This window comes from Helianthus annuus, chromosome 10, assembly GCF_002127325.2.
Source record: "Helianthus annuus cultivar XRQ/B chromosome 10, HanXRQr2.0-SUNRISE, whole genome shotgun sequence".
In the NCBI taxonomy this organism is placed as follows: domain Eukaryota; kingdom Viridiplantae; phylum Streptophyta; class Magnoliopsida; order Asterales; family Asteraceae; genus Helianthus; species Helianthus annuus.
In genome coordinates, this window is record NC_035442.2 from 102,683,970 (window position 1) to 102,702,112 (window position 18,143).

Genomic DNA, 18,143 nt, shown 5'->3' on the forward strand with positions numbered 1-18,143 from the left:
GTCTCCAGATCTTTAATGCAAATATCACTGCGCCGAGTTCCAAATCATGTGTGGTATAATTCTTTTCATGTACTTTCAACTGGCGCGAAGCATAAGCTATAACTTTCTGGCGTTGCATCAACACGCAACCCAAGCCTTGACGCGAAGCGTCACAATATACCACAAAATCATCTGTACCCTCTGGTAGTGCTAAGATTGGCGCATTGCAGAGCTTGTCTTTTAACAGCTGAAACGCTTCTTCCTGTTTTATTCCCCAATCAAACTTCTTATCTTTCTGCGTGAGGAGTGTCAATGGTTGAGCGATTTTTGAAAAATCCTCAATGAACCTTCGATAGTAGCCAGCCAAACCCAAGAATTGTCGAATCTCGGTTGGCGTCTTTGGGGTCTCCCAATTCTTTATCGCTTCAATCTTTGTGGGGTCCACATGAATCCCATCCCCATTAGCTACATGTCCAAGGAATTGGACTTCACGTAGCCAAAACTCGCACTTCGAGAATTTGGCATACAACTATTCCTTTATCAGCAACTCCAGAATGGCTCTTAAGTGTTGTTCGTGTTCAGCCTTTGTTATTGAATAAATCAAACTGTCGTCGATAAACATAATCACGAACTTATCCAAGTTTGGCTTGCAAACTCTATTCATCAAATCCATGAAGACTGCAGATGCGTTTGTCAACCCAAACGGCATAACTAGGAACTCGTAGTGCCCATAACGAGTCCTAAAGGCTGTCTTAGGGATACTTTCCTCTTGTATCCTTAGCTGATGGTACCCCGATCGAAGATCGATCTTTGAATAAAAGCTTGAACCTTGCAACTGATCAAAAAGATAATCAATCCTTGGTAGAGGATATCTATTCTTGATAGTCAACTTATTCAACTCTCGGTAGTCGATACACATACGAAAACTACCGTCCTTCTTTTTGACAAACAGGACTGGTGCTCCCCAAGGTGAGAAGCTTGGTCTGATAAATCCTTTGTCTAGCAACTCTTGAAGTTGTGTAGACAATTCTTGCATCTCTAACGGTGCAAGTCTATAAGGTGCCTTAGCAACAGGCGCGGCGCCTGGAACTAAGTCTATACGGAACTCCACTTGCCTCTGGGGTGGCAATCCTGGCAAGTCCTCAGGAAAGACTTCGGGATATTCCCTCACGACAGGAATGACTTCGATCTTTGGTTCTGCAACTTTCTTGTCCATGATGTGTGCCAGGAAGGCAACACATCCCTTTTGTAAACACTTTCGGGCATTCAGGCAGCTGATGATCCTCAAAGGTGTATCACGTTTCTCCCCATGAACCACAATCATTTCACCATCTTCTGTTGGGATGCAAATGACCTTTTCGTGACAAACAATCTTTGCCTTGTTACTCGATAACCAATCCATCCCTACTACCACGTTGAAGCTTCCCAACTTGACTGGTAGTAGATCCAAAGCAAACTTACGCTCTCCCAATGTAACACCCCAAAAACGGGTTTGGTAATCAAACCCCGTTAATACTAAAAGACGGGTAAAATACCGTTAGTGGTAAAAATTAACCCGGTAAATATTAGGACTCAAATAAATAAAGCTAATATTAATTAAAAAGGGGAGTAAATACTTTGAGAAAACAAAGTATATAAAAAGGCCAAATTAACGGGACTTAAAACATAATGGGTTATAACTTCCCGAACCCGTTAAAGTAACTAGGAGTAACTAACCTAGTTAGTAGCATGAGATTAAGTAACTAATGATGAGATATAGCTTCATTTGATCAAAATAAAACATGAGGGACTAGAATGGACAAGTGGGAAACTTGTTTTATTAAAACAAAAAAAAATACACACACACACACATTGTGTGCATGTTCTGATCGACCAGAAGGTTCTCCAAGAACCAAAAACCCTAGTTTCACAAGATCAACCAAATTGAAGGCCAAATCGGGCTCGAATCAAAGGCATGAATACATACAAATGATCACCAAGTCAAGGGATCAAGAGGTATGTAAAATTGTGTTGTTACATGAAGTTGTAAAAATTGAATGAACATCACTATATGCGATTTTGGTGTAAATCGTAGAAATTAGAACTGAATTAGTGATGTATACATGTTTAGTAACAAAACCCTAAGTGAAATCATGCATAACATGATAGGAATTGAATGATTGAATGAATTCTCACACTAGGCTAAGTGGGTATTAGTCATAAGATGGATTTGATGATATGATTATGATTAGAATCATCATGCATGTTAAGTAATCATGAAATACTTAAACAATTTGCAAGTTTGATTATTTGATTATAAGTGATAGTGGTTGAATTTTGATGTTAATCTTGGTAAAAATGACTAGTTATGAACTAGTTAGCAAATGTGTAGAATTATGCCCATTAGGTGTTTGTTAAAATGCCTAAATGAGAAGTAAAGTGCTGAAATTCAAGTGAAACGCGTAATTGGCAAGCTTGACTAATTACATGAGATATGGGATAAAACGGGTTCTAATCATAATGTTGATTTGCCTTAATCGTGCATAATATATGAATAACGATAGTTAACTTTGAGAAAGTTAAACTAACCAATAATGAAGTCGAATGGTAGATTCGACATAAAAATTTGTAAGATGGAATAGTCGTAGCTAATAATTACTAAACTAACCGTCTTACGAATTATGATGATAGTTTGACTCTTGACAAGCTAGATGAAGGCTTGGGAGGAAGCGGGTCAAATGGAGCAAGTACGAAAAGAAAACGTTGCTTGGATGCAAGGTAAGTATGGCTTACACTAGTCATATATTTTAGAATGTTCTTTTGTCGTATGAATTACGAATAAGACAAATGGAAATTTGAGACATGGTGTTCCGGCGTGTAGTTATACGGAACAAGATAACCAATAAGGGTGAAATTATAAATTGGTCACTTGTTGACAATAATTGTTGGTTTTGAAAGATACGTATTTCGTAAGCCTTAATAGGCCAAAAAGTATTAAGAGGTGATTTATAATTAAAACGACCGTACGGTGTACACCGGAGCGAGTCGTGTAGACGGTAGACGAGATGGCAATAAGCTTCATCTCGCCAATATAATCGGTCATTTAGACCTAACGGATCAAAAAGTGAAAATTATCACTTTTTGACAATATCGACTAATGCTTTGTTGAGTTGTATAATTACAGAAATAATTATCGAGTGGATATTTACATCGCTATTACTTAGCGGCTATTGAGGCAAGGTATTAAATGGGTCAATATAATGATCCGAGCCAGGTACGCATAATAGGATAACTCTCATTTAAACGTAAGGTTTAATGAGAGTTAATCGAAGTCTAAAATAGATTTTTGGTTACTTAAATAGGTAAACCGAATGTTACAAACGATGGTCATCATAGTTGAAAAGGGGGCTTATGGGTCAAACATGTTACAGTAATCTCTTATCGTTAATGAAGGGCCAAGATGGACCAAAACGCCCTTATAAGTTAAACTTAGCAAACAACCCTTAAAGGTTGCTTGGAAACGAGTTTTATGATTAGTTAGATACTTAGAATAAGTATAGAAGCTGAAAGAAGTAATACATTAGTCAAATGGCACTATTTGAGTTTTGCCGTAAAATAATGATTCGATAGGTAAAAATTTGGTTTTCATAGATCACCACATTATCCACCATAAATACAGTTGTGGTGGGAGATTATAGGATAAGAAATGTGGTGAAGGAATGCTAGAAGCAATAGAATTGATTTTAGGCTCGAAGGTGCTTAAATACCGTAACGGGTCAAAACAATCCTTGAAGTATAAACGGGGTTAAGATCATACCTAAACTTGTGAATTAAACCTAATATGATAGACAACATTGAAATTATAAGGTTCATGTGAAATCGGGATCAAACAATCATGTTGTTTGATAAAATCACGAACGGGTCAAAATTCGGTGAAAAGGGGTAATAAGCCGAAGACTTGAAATTCTTAAATTTTGTTAATCCGGATGTTGGATTTTAACTCCACATGATGGGGGTTCAAATTACAATCACATGGGAAGAAACGGTGGGTCAAACGGATAAGCGTATTGAAAGATACGATAGTTTTCGTGTCAAATAACGGCAAAAATGGAAGGGTGGAATGCAGGGGCCACCGTAACTTACGGTGCCACCGTAAGTTACGGTGGAGCTAAAACTTTACGGTAGAACACCCCTGATTTACGGTGGGGGGAATTTGACATTCAGGGGCCACCGTAACTTACGGTGACCACCGTAAGTTACGGTGGAGGCCAGAATTCAATTGTTTGTTTGTGGATCAAGATAACAATGTTGCATTTTTCCTAATTTCCTTATCACATTGGTTATTTAATTATCAAAACTGACTTTTAAGTTGGTTTTGATCACAGGTGAATGTCGTTAGTCCCGGATGAAGATCAAGCATTGAGCAAGAACTGAGCACACGTTAAATGAAGCTTCCGCAATGTTGTTTCGTCGTTATTCTATAACGGCGAATTAAAATCACATTATGTTGTATCACTTTAAATTGTAAAAGTTTTTTTTTAGCAAGCCCGTATTTTCAGTATAATTGTAACTATAATTACATGGTTTTGAGATTTAATTATACGATAAACGTTAGATAATAACAAGGGTGTTATAAGTTGGTAATCAGAGCTCATGGTTAAAGAGTAAGGTGTGTTCGGTTCGAGGCTTGATCGCAAATCCGGTAAGTAGATGTATGTTAATAGCTTAGCATGTTAAAGTGTTGTAAACAACACATAGGGCTATCGTGTGATACACGTTACCCCAATTAAAATGATTAATATGGTTGACGAAAATACGCGCGTTGACGCGTATAGTAGAAAAAGCCTTGTATTATAATACCGGTGATTATTGAAGTTGATATTATTAACTCTTGTAAATGTTTCAGTTGAAGGACACTCGCATCTAAAGATAGCGGGAGTCTAACAAATTGCAGACTTGACGGAGGCTCGGTCCAAAGTACGACAAGTAGAACATGCTCACCAAGGACCTAAATCGCGTAACGATCGCGAACAAGGCTAATGGCAAGAGAAGCCTGTCAAGGCAAGCATTACCAGGTGCACACTTTAAATTTAATTGCACAAATAGTAATATGCAACAAATACGTAGAGATTGAAAGTTACGTATGTAGATTGAAAACTTGGAAAAACCCAAATAGAAAACCTATCCGGGATATTGTTTCCAAGAGAAACAAATAGAGGCATTACTTACATGGGGTGTAATGTGAAAATTTTAAAAAAGGTCATGTATACCAGGTGTTGATCGCTTACTCTGGCCAAGTAAGTGGTGAGTACGTGGTACCATGAACTTTTTATGATGGACACGCTTACACCCGATGTAGTAAGGATGAGGTGAGTGGGACAAATTAAAAAGTACCCAAATGAATCAGATAAGCAAGATATTTGATCTTAATGTAAACACGCAGCCGAGTGACGGAAGCGTATTATATTAGTATAATGAGCCCGAGAGAAGGAACAAGGAAACATGTAAAATGATGTAGACATGTATTGGGAGGGGGTGTACTTACACTCGAACCCGAAGAATATAAACATGTAAACAAGGAAACATGTAAAATGATGTAGACATGTATTGGGTGGGGGTGTACTTACACTCGAACCCGAAGAATATAAACATGTAAACAAGGAAACATGTAAAATGATGTAGACATGTATTGGGTGGGGGTGTACTTACACTCGAACCCGAAGAATAAAAACATGTAGACATGGAAACATGTAAAATGATGTAGACATATATTGGGAGGGGGTGTACTTACACTCGAACCCGAAGAATATAAACATGTAGAATGATCAAGATATGCACTGGGAGGGGGTGTACTTACACTCGAACCCGGAAAATGCGAATATGTCTCTAAATGGGTCGTTTTTGTAAAACGCCAAACTCGAGGACAAAATCGGAATATAAAGATTAAGCGAGATCTTAATGCATACCGGGAGGGTTGCAATAATAACGACTTCGGTAAAACACCCAGTTGATGGGTAGGAATTAAACACATGCGTAGACCGAGAAACGGGAACTCGGATGGAAAGTTAAAGGACTCGGGTTTTAGAGTCATAACTAAAAGATGACAAGATAATGTAAATAGAGTTGTGAATAAATTATGTTCAACTATTTTAAAGTTGAATGGGTCGAACATAATATCATGCCGGACGCCATGAGTAAACACAAGCGGGACAATAGTAACATTAAAAGCAAAAGAATAATGAGCCCGGTAATGGGACATAATCAAATACTAATGTATGTAAACTGGATAATGGTGAGCATAAGATAAACTGACGCATAAATGACGTGAGAAGTCATAAAGTCAGAAAATGTGTCCGAAAAGAAACGAATGTAGCCTTGGACTACGGTCAAGGTCAAAGATAATATCAAGACGATAATAAATGATGTTAAACAAAAACATGGTGCCTTGACACCAAACATGAAATTTTAAGAATGTCATGAGCAAGGAATGATCTACGGAATCAATATAACCTTTGGGGTTATAAACAATGGAAAGGTCTATGAGGATAAAACGACCCACGAGTCATGATTAGAAAGAAATAAATTACAAGGACTTCGCCCTTAAAAGATGAAAGTCCAATCAAAATAGCCCATAAGGCTAAGTGATAAAACCTACGGGTTAATTAGACAAAGCAAGAGGATCAGTTGAGAATCCTCGCACAGAATAAAGACTGTAAAAGAATAAATTTTGGACTGTCAATATCCCGATATGGATAATTGACAAGGAATAAAGAGAAGACGCTAAACTAAAACTTTGGTTTTGGTAAGAAATAACGTTTTTACAAATATCAACTCTGAGAGACATATAAATAGTAAACATGAAAGATATAAGTCTTGACACTGGCAGGTGCAAGACGATGTATTCGAAAAGTGATAATTCTGAAAATAGAAAGTTGATGTAAAATTTGGCATGACGTGACATGATCACGGTCAAGAAGTGTAATGTGAAGTATAATCACATTCGAGCCGAGTGGCGAATATGAGCCGAGTGATGAATGTTGCTAAGTTAATTAAACTAGTGGAAATAACGAGATTACGTTATTTCAAGTTGCATTATGTTGTATAAGATATGTAGATGATTAGTAACCAAAAAGATATTATCATACTTTTCTGGTAATACTAACAATTGGTTAGAATATGAGCAATGCTCAATTGATTATCGAGAGCAAATGCATGGAGTTAAACTCGATAAATTATGTAAGAAAAGGTTTCGAGGACGAAACCTCTTTAAGGGGGGTAGACTTGTAACACCCCAAAAACGGGTTTGGTAATCAAACCCCGTTAATACTAAAAGACGGGTAAAATACTGTTAGTGGTAAAAAATAACCCGGTAAATATTAGGACTCAAATAAATAAACCTAATATTAATTAAAAAGGGGAATAAATACTTTGAGAAAACAAAGTATATAAAAAGGCCAAATTAACGGGACTTAAAACATAACGGGTTATAACTCCCCGAACACGTTAAAGTAACTAGGAGTAACTAACCTAGTTAGTAGCATGAGATTAAGTAACTAATGATGAGATATAGCTTCATTTGATCAAAATAAAACATGAGGGACTAGAATGGACAAGTGGGAAACTTGTTTTATTAAAACAAAAAAAATACACACACACACACATTGTGTGCATGTTCTGATCGACCAGAAGGTTCTCCAAGAACCAAAAACCCTAGTTTCACAAAATCAACCAAATTGAAGGCCAAATCGGGCTCGAATCAAAGGCATGAATACATACAAATGATCACCAAGTCAAGGGGATCAAGAGGTATGTAAAATTGTGTTGTTACATGAAGTTGTAAAAATTGAATGAACATCACTATATGCGATTTGGTGTAAATCGTAGAAATTAGAACTGAATTACTGATGTATACATGTTTAGTAACAAAACCCTAAGTGAAATCATGCATAACATGATAGGAATTGAATGATTGAATGAATTCTCACACTAGGCTAAGTGGGTGTTAGTCATAAGATGGATTTGATGATATGATTATGATTAGAATCATCATGCATGTTAAGTAATCATGAAATACTTAAACAATTTGCAAGTTTGATTATTTGATTATAAGTGATAGTGGTTGAATTTTGATGTTAATCTTGGTAAAAATGACTAGTTATGAACTAGTTAGCAAATGTGTAGAATTATGCCCATTAGGTGTTTGTTAAAATGCCTAAATGAGAAGTAAAGTGCTGAAATTCAAGTGAAACGCGTAATTGGCAAGCTTGACTAATTACATGAGATATGGGATAAAACGGGTTCTAATCATAATGTTGATTTGCCTTAATCGTGCATAATATATGAATAACGATAGTTAACTTTGAGAAAGTTAAACTAACCAATAATGAAGTCGAATGGTAGATTCGACATAAAAATTTGTAAGATGGAATAGTCGTAGCTAATAATGACTAAACTAACCGTCTTACGAATTATGATGATAGTTTGACTCTTGACAAGCTAGATGAAGGCTTGGGAGGAAGCGGGTCAAATGGAGCAAGTACGAAAAGAAAACGTTGCTTGGATGCAAGGTAAGTATGGCTTACACTAGTCATATATTTTAGAATGTTCTTTTGTCGTATGAATTACGAATAAGACAAATGGAAATTTGAGACATGGTGTTCCGGCGTGTAGTTATACGGAACAAGATAACCAATAAGGGTGAAATTATAAATTGGTCACTTGTTGACAATAATTGTTGGTTTTGAAAGATACGTGTTTCGTAAGCCTTAATAGGCCAAAAAGTATTAAGAGGCGATTTATAATTAAAACGACCGTACGGTGTACACCGGAGCGAGTCGTGTAGACGGTAGACGAGATGGCAATAAGCTTCATCTCGCCAATATAATCGGTCATTTAGACCAAACGGATCAAAAAGTGAAAATTATCACTTTTTGACAATATCTACTAATGCTTTGTTGAGTTGTATAATTATAGAAATAATTATCGAGTGGATATTTACATCGCTATTACTTAGCGGCTATTGAGGCAAGGTATTAAATGGGTCAATATAATGATCCGAGCCAGGTACGCATAATAGGATAACTCTCATTTAAACGTAAGGTTTAATGAGAGTTAATCGAAGTCTAAAATAGATTTTTGGTTACTTAAATAGGTAAACCGAATGTTACAAACGATGGTCATTACGTTTGAAAGGCCTATTGACCTTTCAAATAAAATCATAGTTGAAAAGGGGGCTTATGGGTCAAACATGTTACAGTAATCTCTTATCGTTAATGAAGGGCCAAGATGGACCAAAACGCCCTTATAAGTTAAACTTAGCAAACAACCCTTAAAGGTTGCTTGGAAACGAGTTTTATGATTAGTTAGATACTTAGAATAAGTATAGAAGCTGAAAGAAGTAATACATTAGTCAAATGGCACTATTTGAGTTTTGCCGTAAAATAATGATTCGATAGGTAAAAAATTTGGTTTTCATAGATCACCACATTATATCCACCATAAATACAGTTGTGGTGGGAGATTATAGGATAAGAAATGTGGTGAAGGAATGCTAGAAGCAATAAAAGTGATTTTAGGCTCGAAGGTGCTTAAATACCGTAACGGGTCAAAACAATCCTTGAAGTATAAACGGGTTTAAGATCATACCTAAACTTGTGAATTAAACCTAATATGATAGACAACATTGAAATTATAAGGTTCGTGTGAAATCGGGATCAAACAATCATGTTGTTTGATAAAATCACGAACGGGTCAAAATTCGGTGAAAAGGGGTAATAAGCCGAAGACTTGAAAGTCTTAAATTTTGTTAATCCGGATGTTGGATTTTAACTCCACATGATGGGGGTTCAAATTACAATCACATGGGAAGAAACGGTGGGTCAAACGGATAAGCGTATTGAAAGATACGAAAGTTTTCGTGTCAAATAACGGCAAAAATGGAAGGTTGGAATGCAGGGGCCACCGTAACTTACGGTGCCACCGTAACTTACGGTGCCACCGTAAGTTACGGTGGAGCTAAAACTTTACGGTAGAACACCCCTGATTTACGGTGGGGGAATTTGACATTCAGGGGCCACCGTAACTTACGGTGACCACCGTAAGTTACGGTGGAGGCCAGAATTCAATTGTTTGTTTGTGGATCAAGATAACAATGTTGCATTTTTCCTAATTTCCTTATCACATTGGTTATTTAATTATCAAAACTGACTTTTAAGTTGGTTTTGATCACAGGTGAATGTCGTTAGTCCCGGATGAAGATCAAGCATTGAGCAAGAACTGAACACACGTTAAATGAAGCTTCCGCAATGGTTTCGTCGTTATTCTATAACGGCGAATTAAAATCACATTATGTTGTATCACTTTAAATTGTAAAAGTTTTTTTAGCAAGCCCGTATTTTCAGTATAATTGTAACTATAATTACATGGTTATGAGATTTAATTATACGATAAATGTTAGATAATAACAAGGGTGTTATACCCAACTCGATTACACAACCTCTGACCATTTCATTGGCTTCTACTAACTTTCCGTTCGCCAATTCGATTGAGTACGGGATATCTAATTTACTAGCGGCTAACCCAAGCATATTCTTAAATTCTAATGACACGAAGCTATAATCGGCACCAGTATCAAATAAAACGGATGCAAAGCGTTGGTTTACAGGGAACGTACCAGTAACAACATTGGGATCCTGGCGCGCTTCCCTCGCTTCGACATTAAAAACTCTTCCTCGTGCTTGGTTCAATTCTGGGCAGTTCCTCTTATAGTGCCCAATGTCACCACAGTTGAAACAACCCGGTCTTTGCCCGTTTCCACCTTCATTCCCAGCTTGTGCATTGTTATTTTGATTTCGGTTCACATCACCCGCTTGATTTGCGTTGTTCCCTCGATTTCCATTTCCTCCGTTATTTCCTTGTGGACGATTTCCATTTCCTCCCCGGTTATTGTTTCTATTTCCAAAACCTCCTGGGCCACCCCGGCCAGCATTAGGCCAGCAGTTATCTTTCAAATGTCCAGTTTTTTCACAAGCTTCGCATACTCTTGACCCACACCGGCCAGAATGGTGACGCTGGCAGGTGTTACACTTGGGGCGTGTACCCATATACCCTTTTCCTTTCTTCCCAGCACCGTTTGTAGCTTGAACCGGCGTGCTTGACTTTCCTTTCTTAACAACTCCGCTTGTTCCTTGTTTGAAATTTGAGAACTTTCTTTTATTACTCCCGGATGACTCTACGTGAGTCTCCTTCTTCTTTTGCTCAACATCAGAAAACTTGTTTAAGCGGACGACTTCCTCAGTAAGAGCTACGCTCAGATCGATTGCCTCGGTGATTGTTGCAGGCTTTGAAGTAGTGACCATACTCATGATCTGTGGAGCTAAACCCCAAATGAAGCGCTCGATTCGCTTGAATTCTAGTGTAACCATAAAAGGTACCACATGAGACAAGTCGTGAAACCTCTGAACATATTCCACAATTTTCGGACCTTCCATCTTCAGATGCCAAAACTCAGCTTCCAACTTTTGAATTTCAGCGCGAGAGCAATACTTTCTTCGCATAAGCTCTTTTTGTCACACCCTGGCTTTTGCGGAAGCGTGGGTTTATTTGGTGTGACTTCTTAATACCATAGCAACAATCACAACAATGCTATATGATAAAAATATATGATGTTCATCCCTTAAAATAGTTTGGAAAAATGCATAACATATTGTCTTAAAACATCAACCATAAAATGCATTACAAAACATGACTTGTTTAAAATGAGTTCATAAGACTCGACGAAAGGCTACCAACAACACAAGGATTTGAGACATGCAACTCGTCCAGGAAAGAGTTACACTTCCCAAACCTACGACTCCGGATGACATCCTTTTTAGTACGCAGCTAGTCATGCATCACTTTCCAGATCCAAATTAATTCCCTGAAATACATGTAGTTTAAAAAGTCAACAAAAAGTTGAGCGAGTTCATGTGTAAGTCTGTGTGTATAAACCGTTTAATATGTCTGTAAGTAAAAATAGTCCCTGGTATGTAGCAATAAGGAAAAATGATCACCATTGGGTTGCAAATCCAATAGTATATGTGAATGATGCAGGAAGACTCAAACCTAGCAAATTTGTCTCCGGTATGAAGACATAGTGTTAACGTGCATTAATTCTTGTCCATTCATTTTCCCTTTATTTATTTATTGTATCCATTCATTTTCTTTGTATTCATTGCATGTGTATTGGTATCTGTGTATATATAGATGTAATCCTCATATTGTGAGGTATTCCAATTCAATCTATCCACATGGTATAGAGCCTATCGGCTCCAAGTGGTTGTTTCGCACCAAATACCGTTCCGATGGGTCAATTGATCGATATAAGGCTCGTCTTGTGGCTCAGGGGTTCTCACAGTTACCGGGCTTGGATTTCTCCCATACGTTTAGCCCGGTAGTCAAAGCTACCACTATCCGGGTAGTTCTTTCCCTAGCGGTCGTTAATAATTGGGCGCTGCACCAATTAGATGTTAATAATGCGTTCTTACACGGTCGCCTCGGTGAACAGGTTTTCATGGAGCAGCCACCTGGTTTTGCTGATCCTCGATTCCCGGATCATGTTTGTCTGTTACAGAAGGCTATTTACGGTCTTCGTCAAGCACCGCGGGCTTGGTTTCAGCGCTTGAGCGACTTCCTACTTCAAAACGGCTTTGTGGGCAGTAGAGCGGATCCCTCGCTCTTTATTTTCGATCATAATGGTTGTCAACTATACCTACTTGTGTATGTAGACGATCTTATCTTAACTGGTAACGATCAAAACGCTATGACTCGTTTTATTGCCACTTTACATAAACAGTTTGCTATAAAAGATCTTGGCAGGCTTGGATACTTTTTGGGTCTTGAGGCATCTCACATCTCTAATGGCATTTTCCTTTGCCAATCTAAATATGCTACTGACATACTACAGCGTGCAGAGATGCTTGATAGTAAACCGGTGTCCACCCCCTTGGCAACCAATGAATCGCTTACTTCAGAGGGTGTCCCTCATTCCGACCCAACTATGTACCGCTCGCTTGTAGGGGCGTTGCAATACTTGACCATTACTCGACCCGACATTTCCTATGCCGTCAATCAAGTAAGTCAGTTTTTGAAAGCTCCAACTACCGCCCATTTTCAATGTGTTAAAAGGATTCTTCGCTACATCAAGGGAACGCTGTCGTATGGTTTAACTTTCTCTCGGCCCTCAAATGCTTCGGTTCTTGGATATTCTGATGCCGATTGGGCTCGGTGCATCGACACTCGCCGTTCAACCTATGGTTACTCTATCTTTTTGGGCGGTAATCTCGTTTCCTGGAGCGCCAAGAAACAACCAACTGTTGCTCGCTCCAGTTGTGAGTCAGAATATCGGGCTATGGCCAATACTGCAGCAGAGATTGTTTGGGTCTCTAATCTGTTATGTGAACTGCATACTTTGCCTCCTAATTGTCCCACTCTCCTTTGTGACAACAAAAGTGCCTTATTCCTCACGCAAAACCCGGTCTCACATAAACGTGCGAAGCATATCGATCTTGATTACCATTTTGTGCGTGAGCTCGTTGCTTCTGGGAAACTTAGACCGCTTTTGTTCCTACCAAGCTTCAGGTTGCGGATATTTTTACCAAGAGCCTCTCCCGACCCCAGTTTGAGTTTTTTCGAGATCGGCTAGGTTGTCGACCGCCACCGTTCCGCTTGCGGGGGGATGTTAACGTGCATTAATTCTTGTCCATTCATTTTCCCTTTATTTATTTATTGTATCCATTCATTTTCTTTGTATTCATTGCATGTGTATTGGTATCTGTGTATATATAGATGTAATCCTCATATTGTGAGGTATTCCAATTCAATCTATCCACACATAGTCACCACTATGGGCCCCCAGCCTCATGGGTGTGGGCTCGCTACACCCAAATAGATCTATCACTCATGTCCCGTGGTCCTACGATGAGGATTAATGGCCTTAAGTGTCATGCCCACCACTTACTTGATCGCGTAATAAAAACCCTCCTTAAGCTAACAATACCATGTATAAAATGTCTGAAATAATTTGTAAACATGTATTCCACCCCCGAAGTATAAAACCGAAAACAGTAAAGGAATAGGGGGTCATGAACTCACCGTAGTGCGTCTTGACTCGAATCTTAGCTCTTTCCGCTACACGACGACCTACAACGTACTAATGTCTATTAGACGAACGGGCCGTGCCTTGGCTTAGAGTTTAGTGTTTTGAGTTGTGTTACTTTGGTATTATGTTGTTAAAATAATAATAATTATTTTAACTTAACTATCGTTCTTAGAAAAATAGTTAGAGAACTATTTCGTATCACATTTTCTTGAATATTTTACTAAGTGTTCGGATTGTCGGAAAATTTCGCCATAGTTTCCATTGTAAATAGAGGTGTCCATGCTTAATTAGCATATCATTTTCTTTTACATATCTCCCGTAGTTCATTTTCAATAATCAAACCGACATATAGACATACAAAACGTTACATATTTTATTTCAGCTTTATTACTTGAAACCGGACTGTTTTCGAGGATTTTTATAAAATAGTTATCCTTTTCTAAAAATTCCCAAATTTTTACAGAATGTCATGGATGTTCCAAAATTTATTATGTAAAAATATCAGTGTCCAGTTCGTTACCTATATTTTATAGAAAATCATTTTCCCAACTGCAATCAGATTTGTTACTTTCTGATTGCAGTTTACGGAATAATTAACTAAAAATTAACCGTAAGTCCGATTGACGAAATTCCAGTTGGAGGATCATCCTGACAACGGTGACCATCCCCTGTAAAAATTCCATGAGTTGATTCTACTCAGGTTTCAAGTCATGACTCTGAAAACAACACACTTTTTCTGCGGTAGAAATGCAGCTTGAGCTGCTGTCCAAAAACAGTCTTTTAAAAATAGTAAACTATCTCGAAAAATTACGATTCCAGTGCCATTTGTTTAGTTATTCCAAAATACACATTTTAGGCTTCAGAAAATCAGTTTTTCGATTTAAAACGGTCCAGTTACAGCTTGTTGAATTTGGCTGTAAATACAACTCAGCAAGCTGTTTACATTGTAGAAGTTACTAAAAACGCATCAACAAAGACCCTAACCATGGTTTATCGATGATTTAATGTTCAAACCTCAATCATACTTTAACCAACCCTAAACCACCCAGATTTCAACTTCACACAAACTTTTTATGTAGGGTTTTTATGCAGAATTTCATGTTCAACTTTTTAGTGTTCAATTTCATGTGTTACATGATTATCATCCTCCTACTAAATATCATAACAACGAACAAGTTGTAACAATGGTGTGAAGGGACTTACTACTAGCACAAGGCTAGGGTTAGAAATCTTAGGGCAAAGATGATGAATGAATGGTGATGCTAGAGACTTGAACAAAGCTTCTTCGTGAGTCCTTCGACTTGTAACTACTTTGAATGTTCTTCAAGCTTGGAGAGGAGGCTTGTATGAAGAAGATGAAGGTAGTGAGAGATGGTGGTGGTGATTTTCGGTTATGGGGGGAGGGGGAGCTGAAAATAAGGGGAAAGAGGAGGAAGGTTGAGTGTGGGTTTAGAGGATATGATGAACATATCTTGGAAACATGCATCCTACAACTCCATAGCCATCATTGCTTAACTATGGTCCAATGGGAAATAAGATGGCAAAAACAAAAATCTAAACATAATATTCTTGTAATCATGGGCAGATTTTCGGTTGGGGGAGGGGGGGGGTTAAAATGAATTTTTTTGTTAACTAATAGGTATTAAATTAGAAGGTTAAAGGTATTATCAAGGATAGTGGGTGTATGTCATGTTTATATAGTGTATGGGGGTTTTGTGAACGTAATTAATTAAGAATGATAAAATAATATTTCTGACAATATTTTGGTGTCCCGGGTAATGTCTGGTTGTTCGGTTATGCATCGTTCCGTTAAAGCGTTTAATTGTACCGTATAGCGTCTTTTGTGCATCTTTTTGTAACGAATTTAATTCCAACACTTAGGAAAGCGTTCAGGACCATTTAGTCAATACTCTGTATAATACAAGTGTGTTAAAAGCTGAATTGTTACTGAAAATGTGGAATTCTGCACTTAAATTGCGTTTTAGGCACTTTCCGGCACTCAAACTATCACCTAGTGACATAGTCTTATGGTCCTCACTTCCCTACACTCCATACTGGTGTAGTGTTTTATCTTTGGCCCATACTGGCCTAAAAATAGTGTCTGTCTATGTGCTGGCATTGTCAGCACGTGTCTGAGTTATCCGCTCACTGTGCTAACTGTGCTTTGTGCATCAGGTTTGTCACTAAGAGTCTGTATGAAATAAATAGAGTGACTGTATGTAAAGAATGCACATGTATGTATATAACATAAATCAGTAAGCAGTTTAAAGCGTCAGATGTAATCAAGCACAGTCATTAAGCACATAATTAGGGTTAATTAATTTGTACAGTACCTGTAATTATGTGGGTTGTCACATTCTCCCCCTGTTAAGAAAATTTCGTCCCGAAATTTTAAGTTCTACTTCTAGTTGCAGGGGTCTTGGGGAATAAATGTGGGTACTTGGCCTTCATACGATCCTCACGTTCCCACGTGAATTCTGGGCCGTGTCGTGCATTCCATCGAACTTTGACGAGTTTGACACTACTCCGGCGTGTCTTATTAATCTTCCAATCCGTAACTTCGACCGGTTCCTCAACAAAGTGGAGGGTGTCGTCGATATGAACCTCGTCAGCAGGAATGATAACTGTCTCCTGAGTTGGACTCTTCTTTAGGTTTGATACATGGAATGTATCATGAACGCCATTAAGTTCAGCAGGTAAGTCCAACTTGTATGCTACAAGCCCAATCCTTTGCAGGATTCTGAAAGGGCCAATGTAACGCGAATTCAACTTCCCACGCTTTCCAAAGCGTGCCACACCCTTCCAGGGTGAAACCTTTAACAAAACCATATCCCCAACTTGAAACTCTAAAGGTTTCCTCCTTTGGTTTGCATAGCCTTTCTGTCTGTCGCGAGCCGCCTTGATGCGTTTTCGAATCTGCGCTATCTTGTCTATCGTCTGTTGGACGATTTCGGGGCCAACCAGCTGTCTATCACCCGCATCAGCCCAGCATAGCGGTGATCGACACTTGCGTCTGTAAAGAGCTTCAAACGGTGCTGCTCCAATGCTTGTGTGGTAGCTGTTGTTGTACGAGAATTCGACCAAGGGTAAGTGTTTGTCCCAGTTACCACCCAGGTCCATTACATATGCTCTCAGCATATCTTCCAATGTTTGAATCGTTAGTTCACTCTGGCCATCCGTTTGTGGGTGAAATGCTGTACTCAGATTTAGTTGAGAACCAAATGCTTCTTGGAAGGACTGTCAAATCCTTGAAACGAAGCGTCCATCTCTATCAGAGATAATCAAGAGAGGCACTCCATGACGTGCAACAATTTCCCTCATGTATATTTCAGCAAGTTTACTCGTGTTGTCCTTCTCCTTGATTGGCAGGAAGTGCGCAGACTTTGTTAGGCGGTCTACTATTACCCAGATTGTATCATGGCCCTTGGGCGTCTTTGGCAATTTCGTTATGAAGTCCAAGGAAATCTGTTCCCATTTCCATTGGGGTATTACAGGTTGTTGCAGGAGACCTGAAGGTTTCTAGTACCCGGCTTTAACCTTGGCACACGTTAAACATTTTCCAACATATACTGCGACATCGCCTTTCATCCTAGGCCACCAATAGAAATCTTAAGATCTTGGTACATTTTATCTGCTCCTGGATGTATCGAGTATCGTGACTTGTGAGCCTCATCGAATATAACCTTTCTCAATCCTCCAAACAGAGGAACCCAAATTCGATTCATGAAACACAATGTTCCTTCCTTGTTTGGCACTAACTGCTTCTCTATCCCACGGAGATACTCATCCTCAATATTCCTTTCTGTCAAGGCCTCTCTCTGCGCGGCATAAATGCGTAAGGAGAGGTCTGTCTGGACAATCATATCTAAGGCCCTAACCCTTATGGGCTTTATCCTTTCTTTTCGACTTAGGGCGTCAGCAACTACATTCGCTTTTCCTGGGTGATACTTGATTTCGCAGTCGTAGTCGTTCAACAGCTCAACCCAGCGTCTCTGTCTCATGTTAAGCTCCTTTTGATCAAAAATGTGCTGTAAACTCTTGTGATCAG

At 38.6% G+C, this 18,143-nt stretch overlaps 1 long non-coding RNA gene across 1 annotated transcript; it reads left to right on the forward strand.

The window, feature by feature from the left end:
- Positions 1 to 7,630: 7,630 nt before the first annotated feature.
- On the forward strand, positions 7,631 to 8,525 carry LOC110881965. The gene is made up of 2 exons (XR_002559954.2): positions 7,631 to 7,764; positions 8,439 to 8,525. It is a non-coding gene; the product is annotated as an uncharacterized LOC110881965 (long non-coding RNA).
- The last annotated feature ends 9,618 nt before the right edge of the window (positions 8,526 to 18,143 follow it).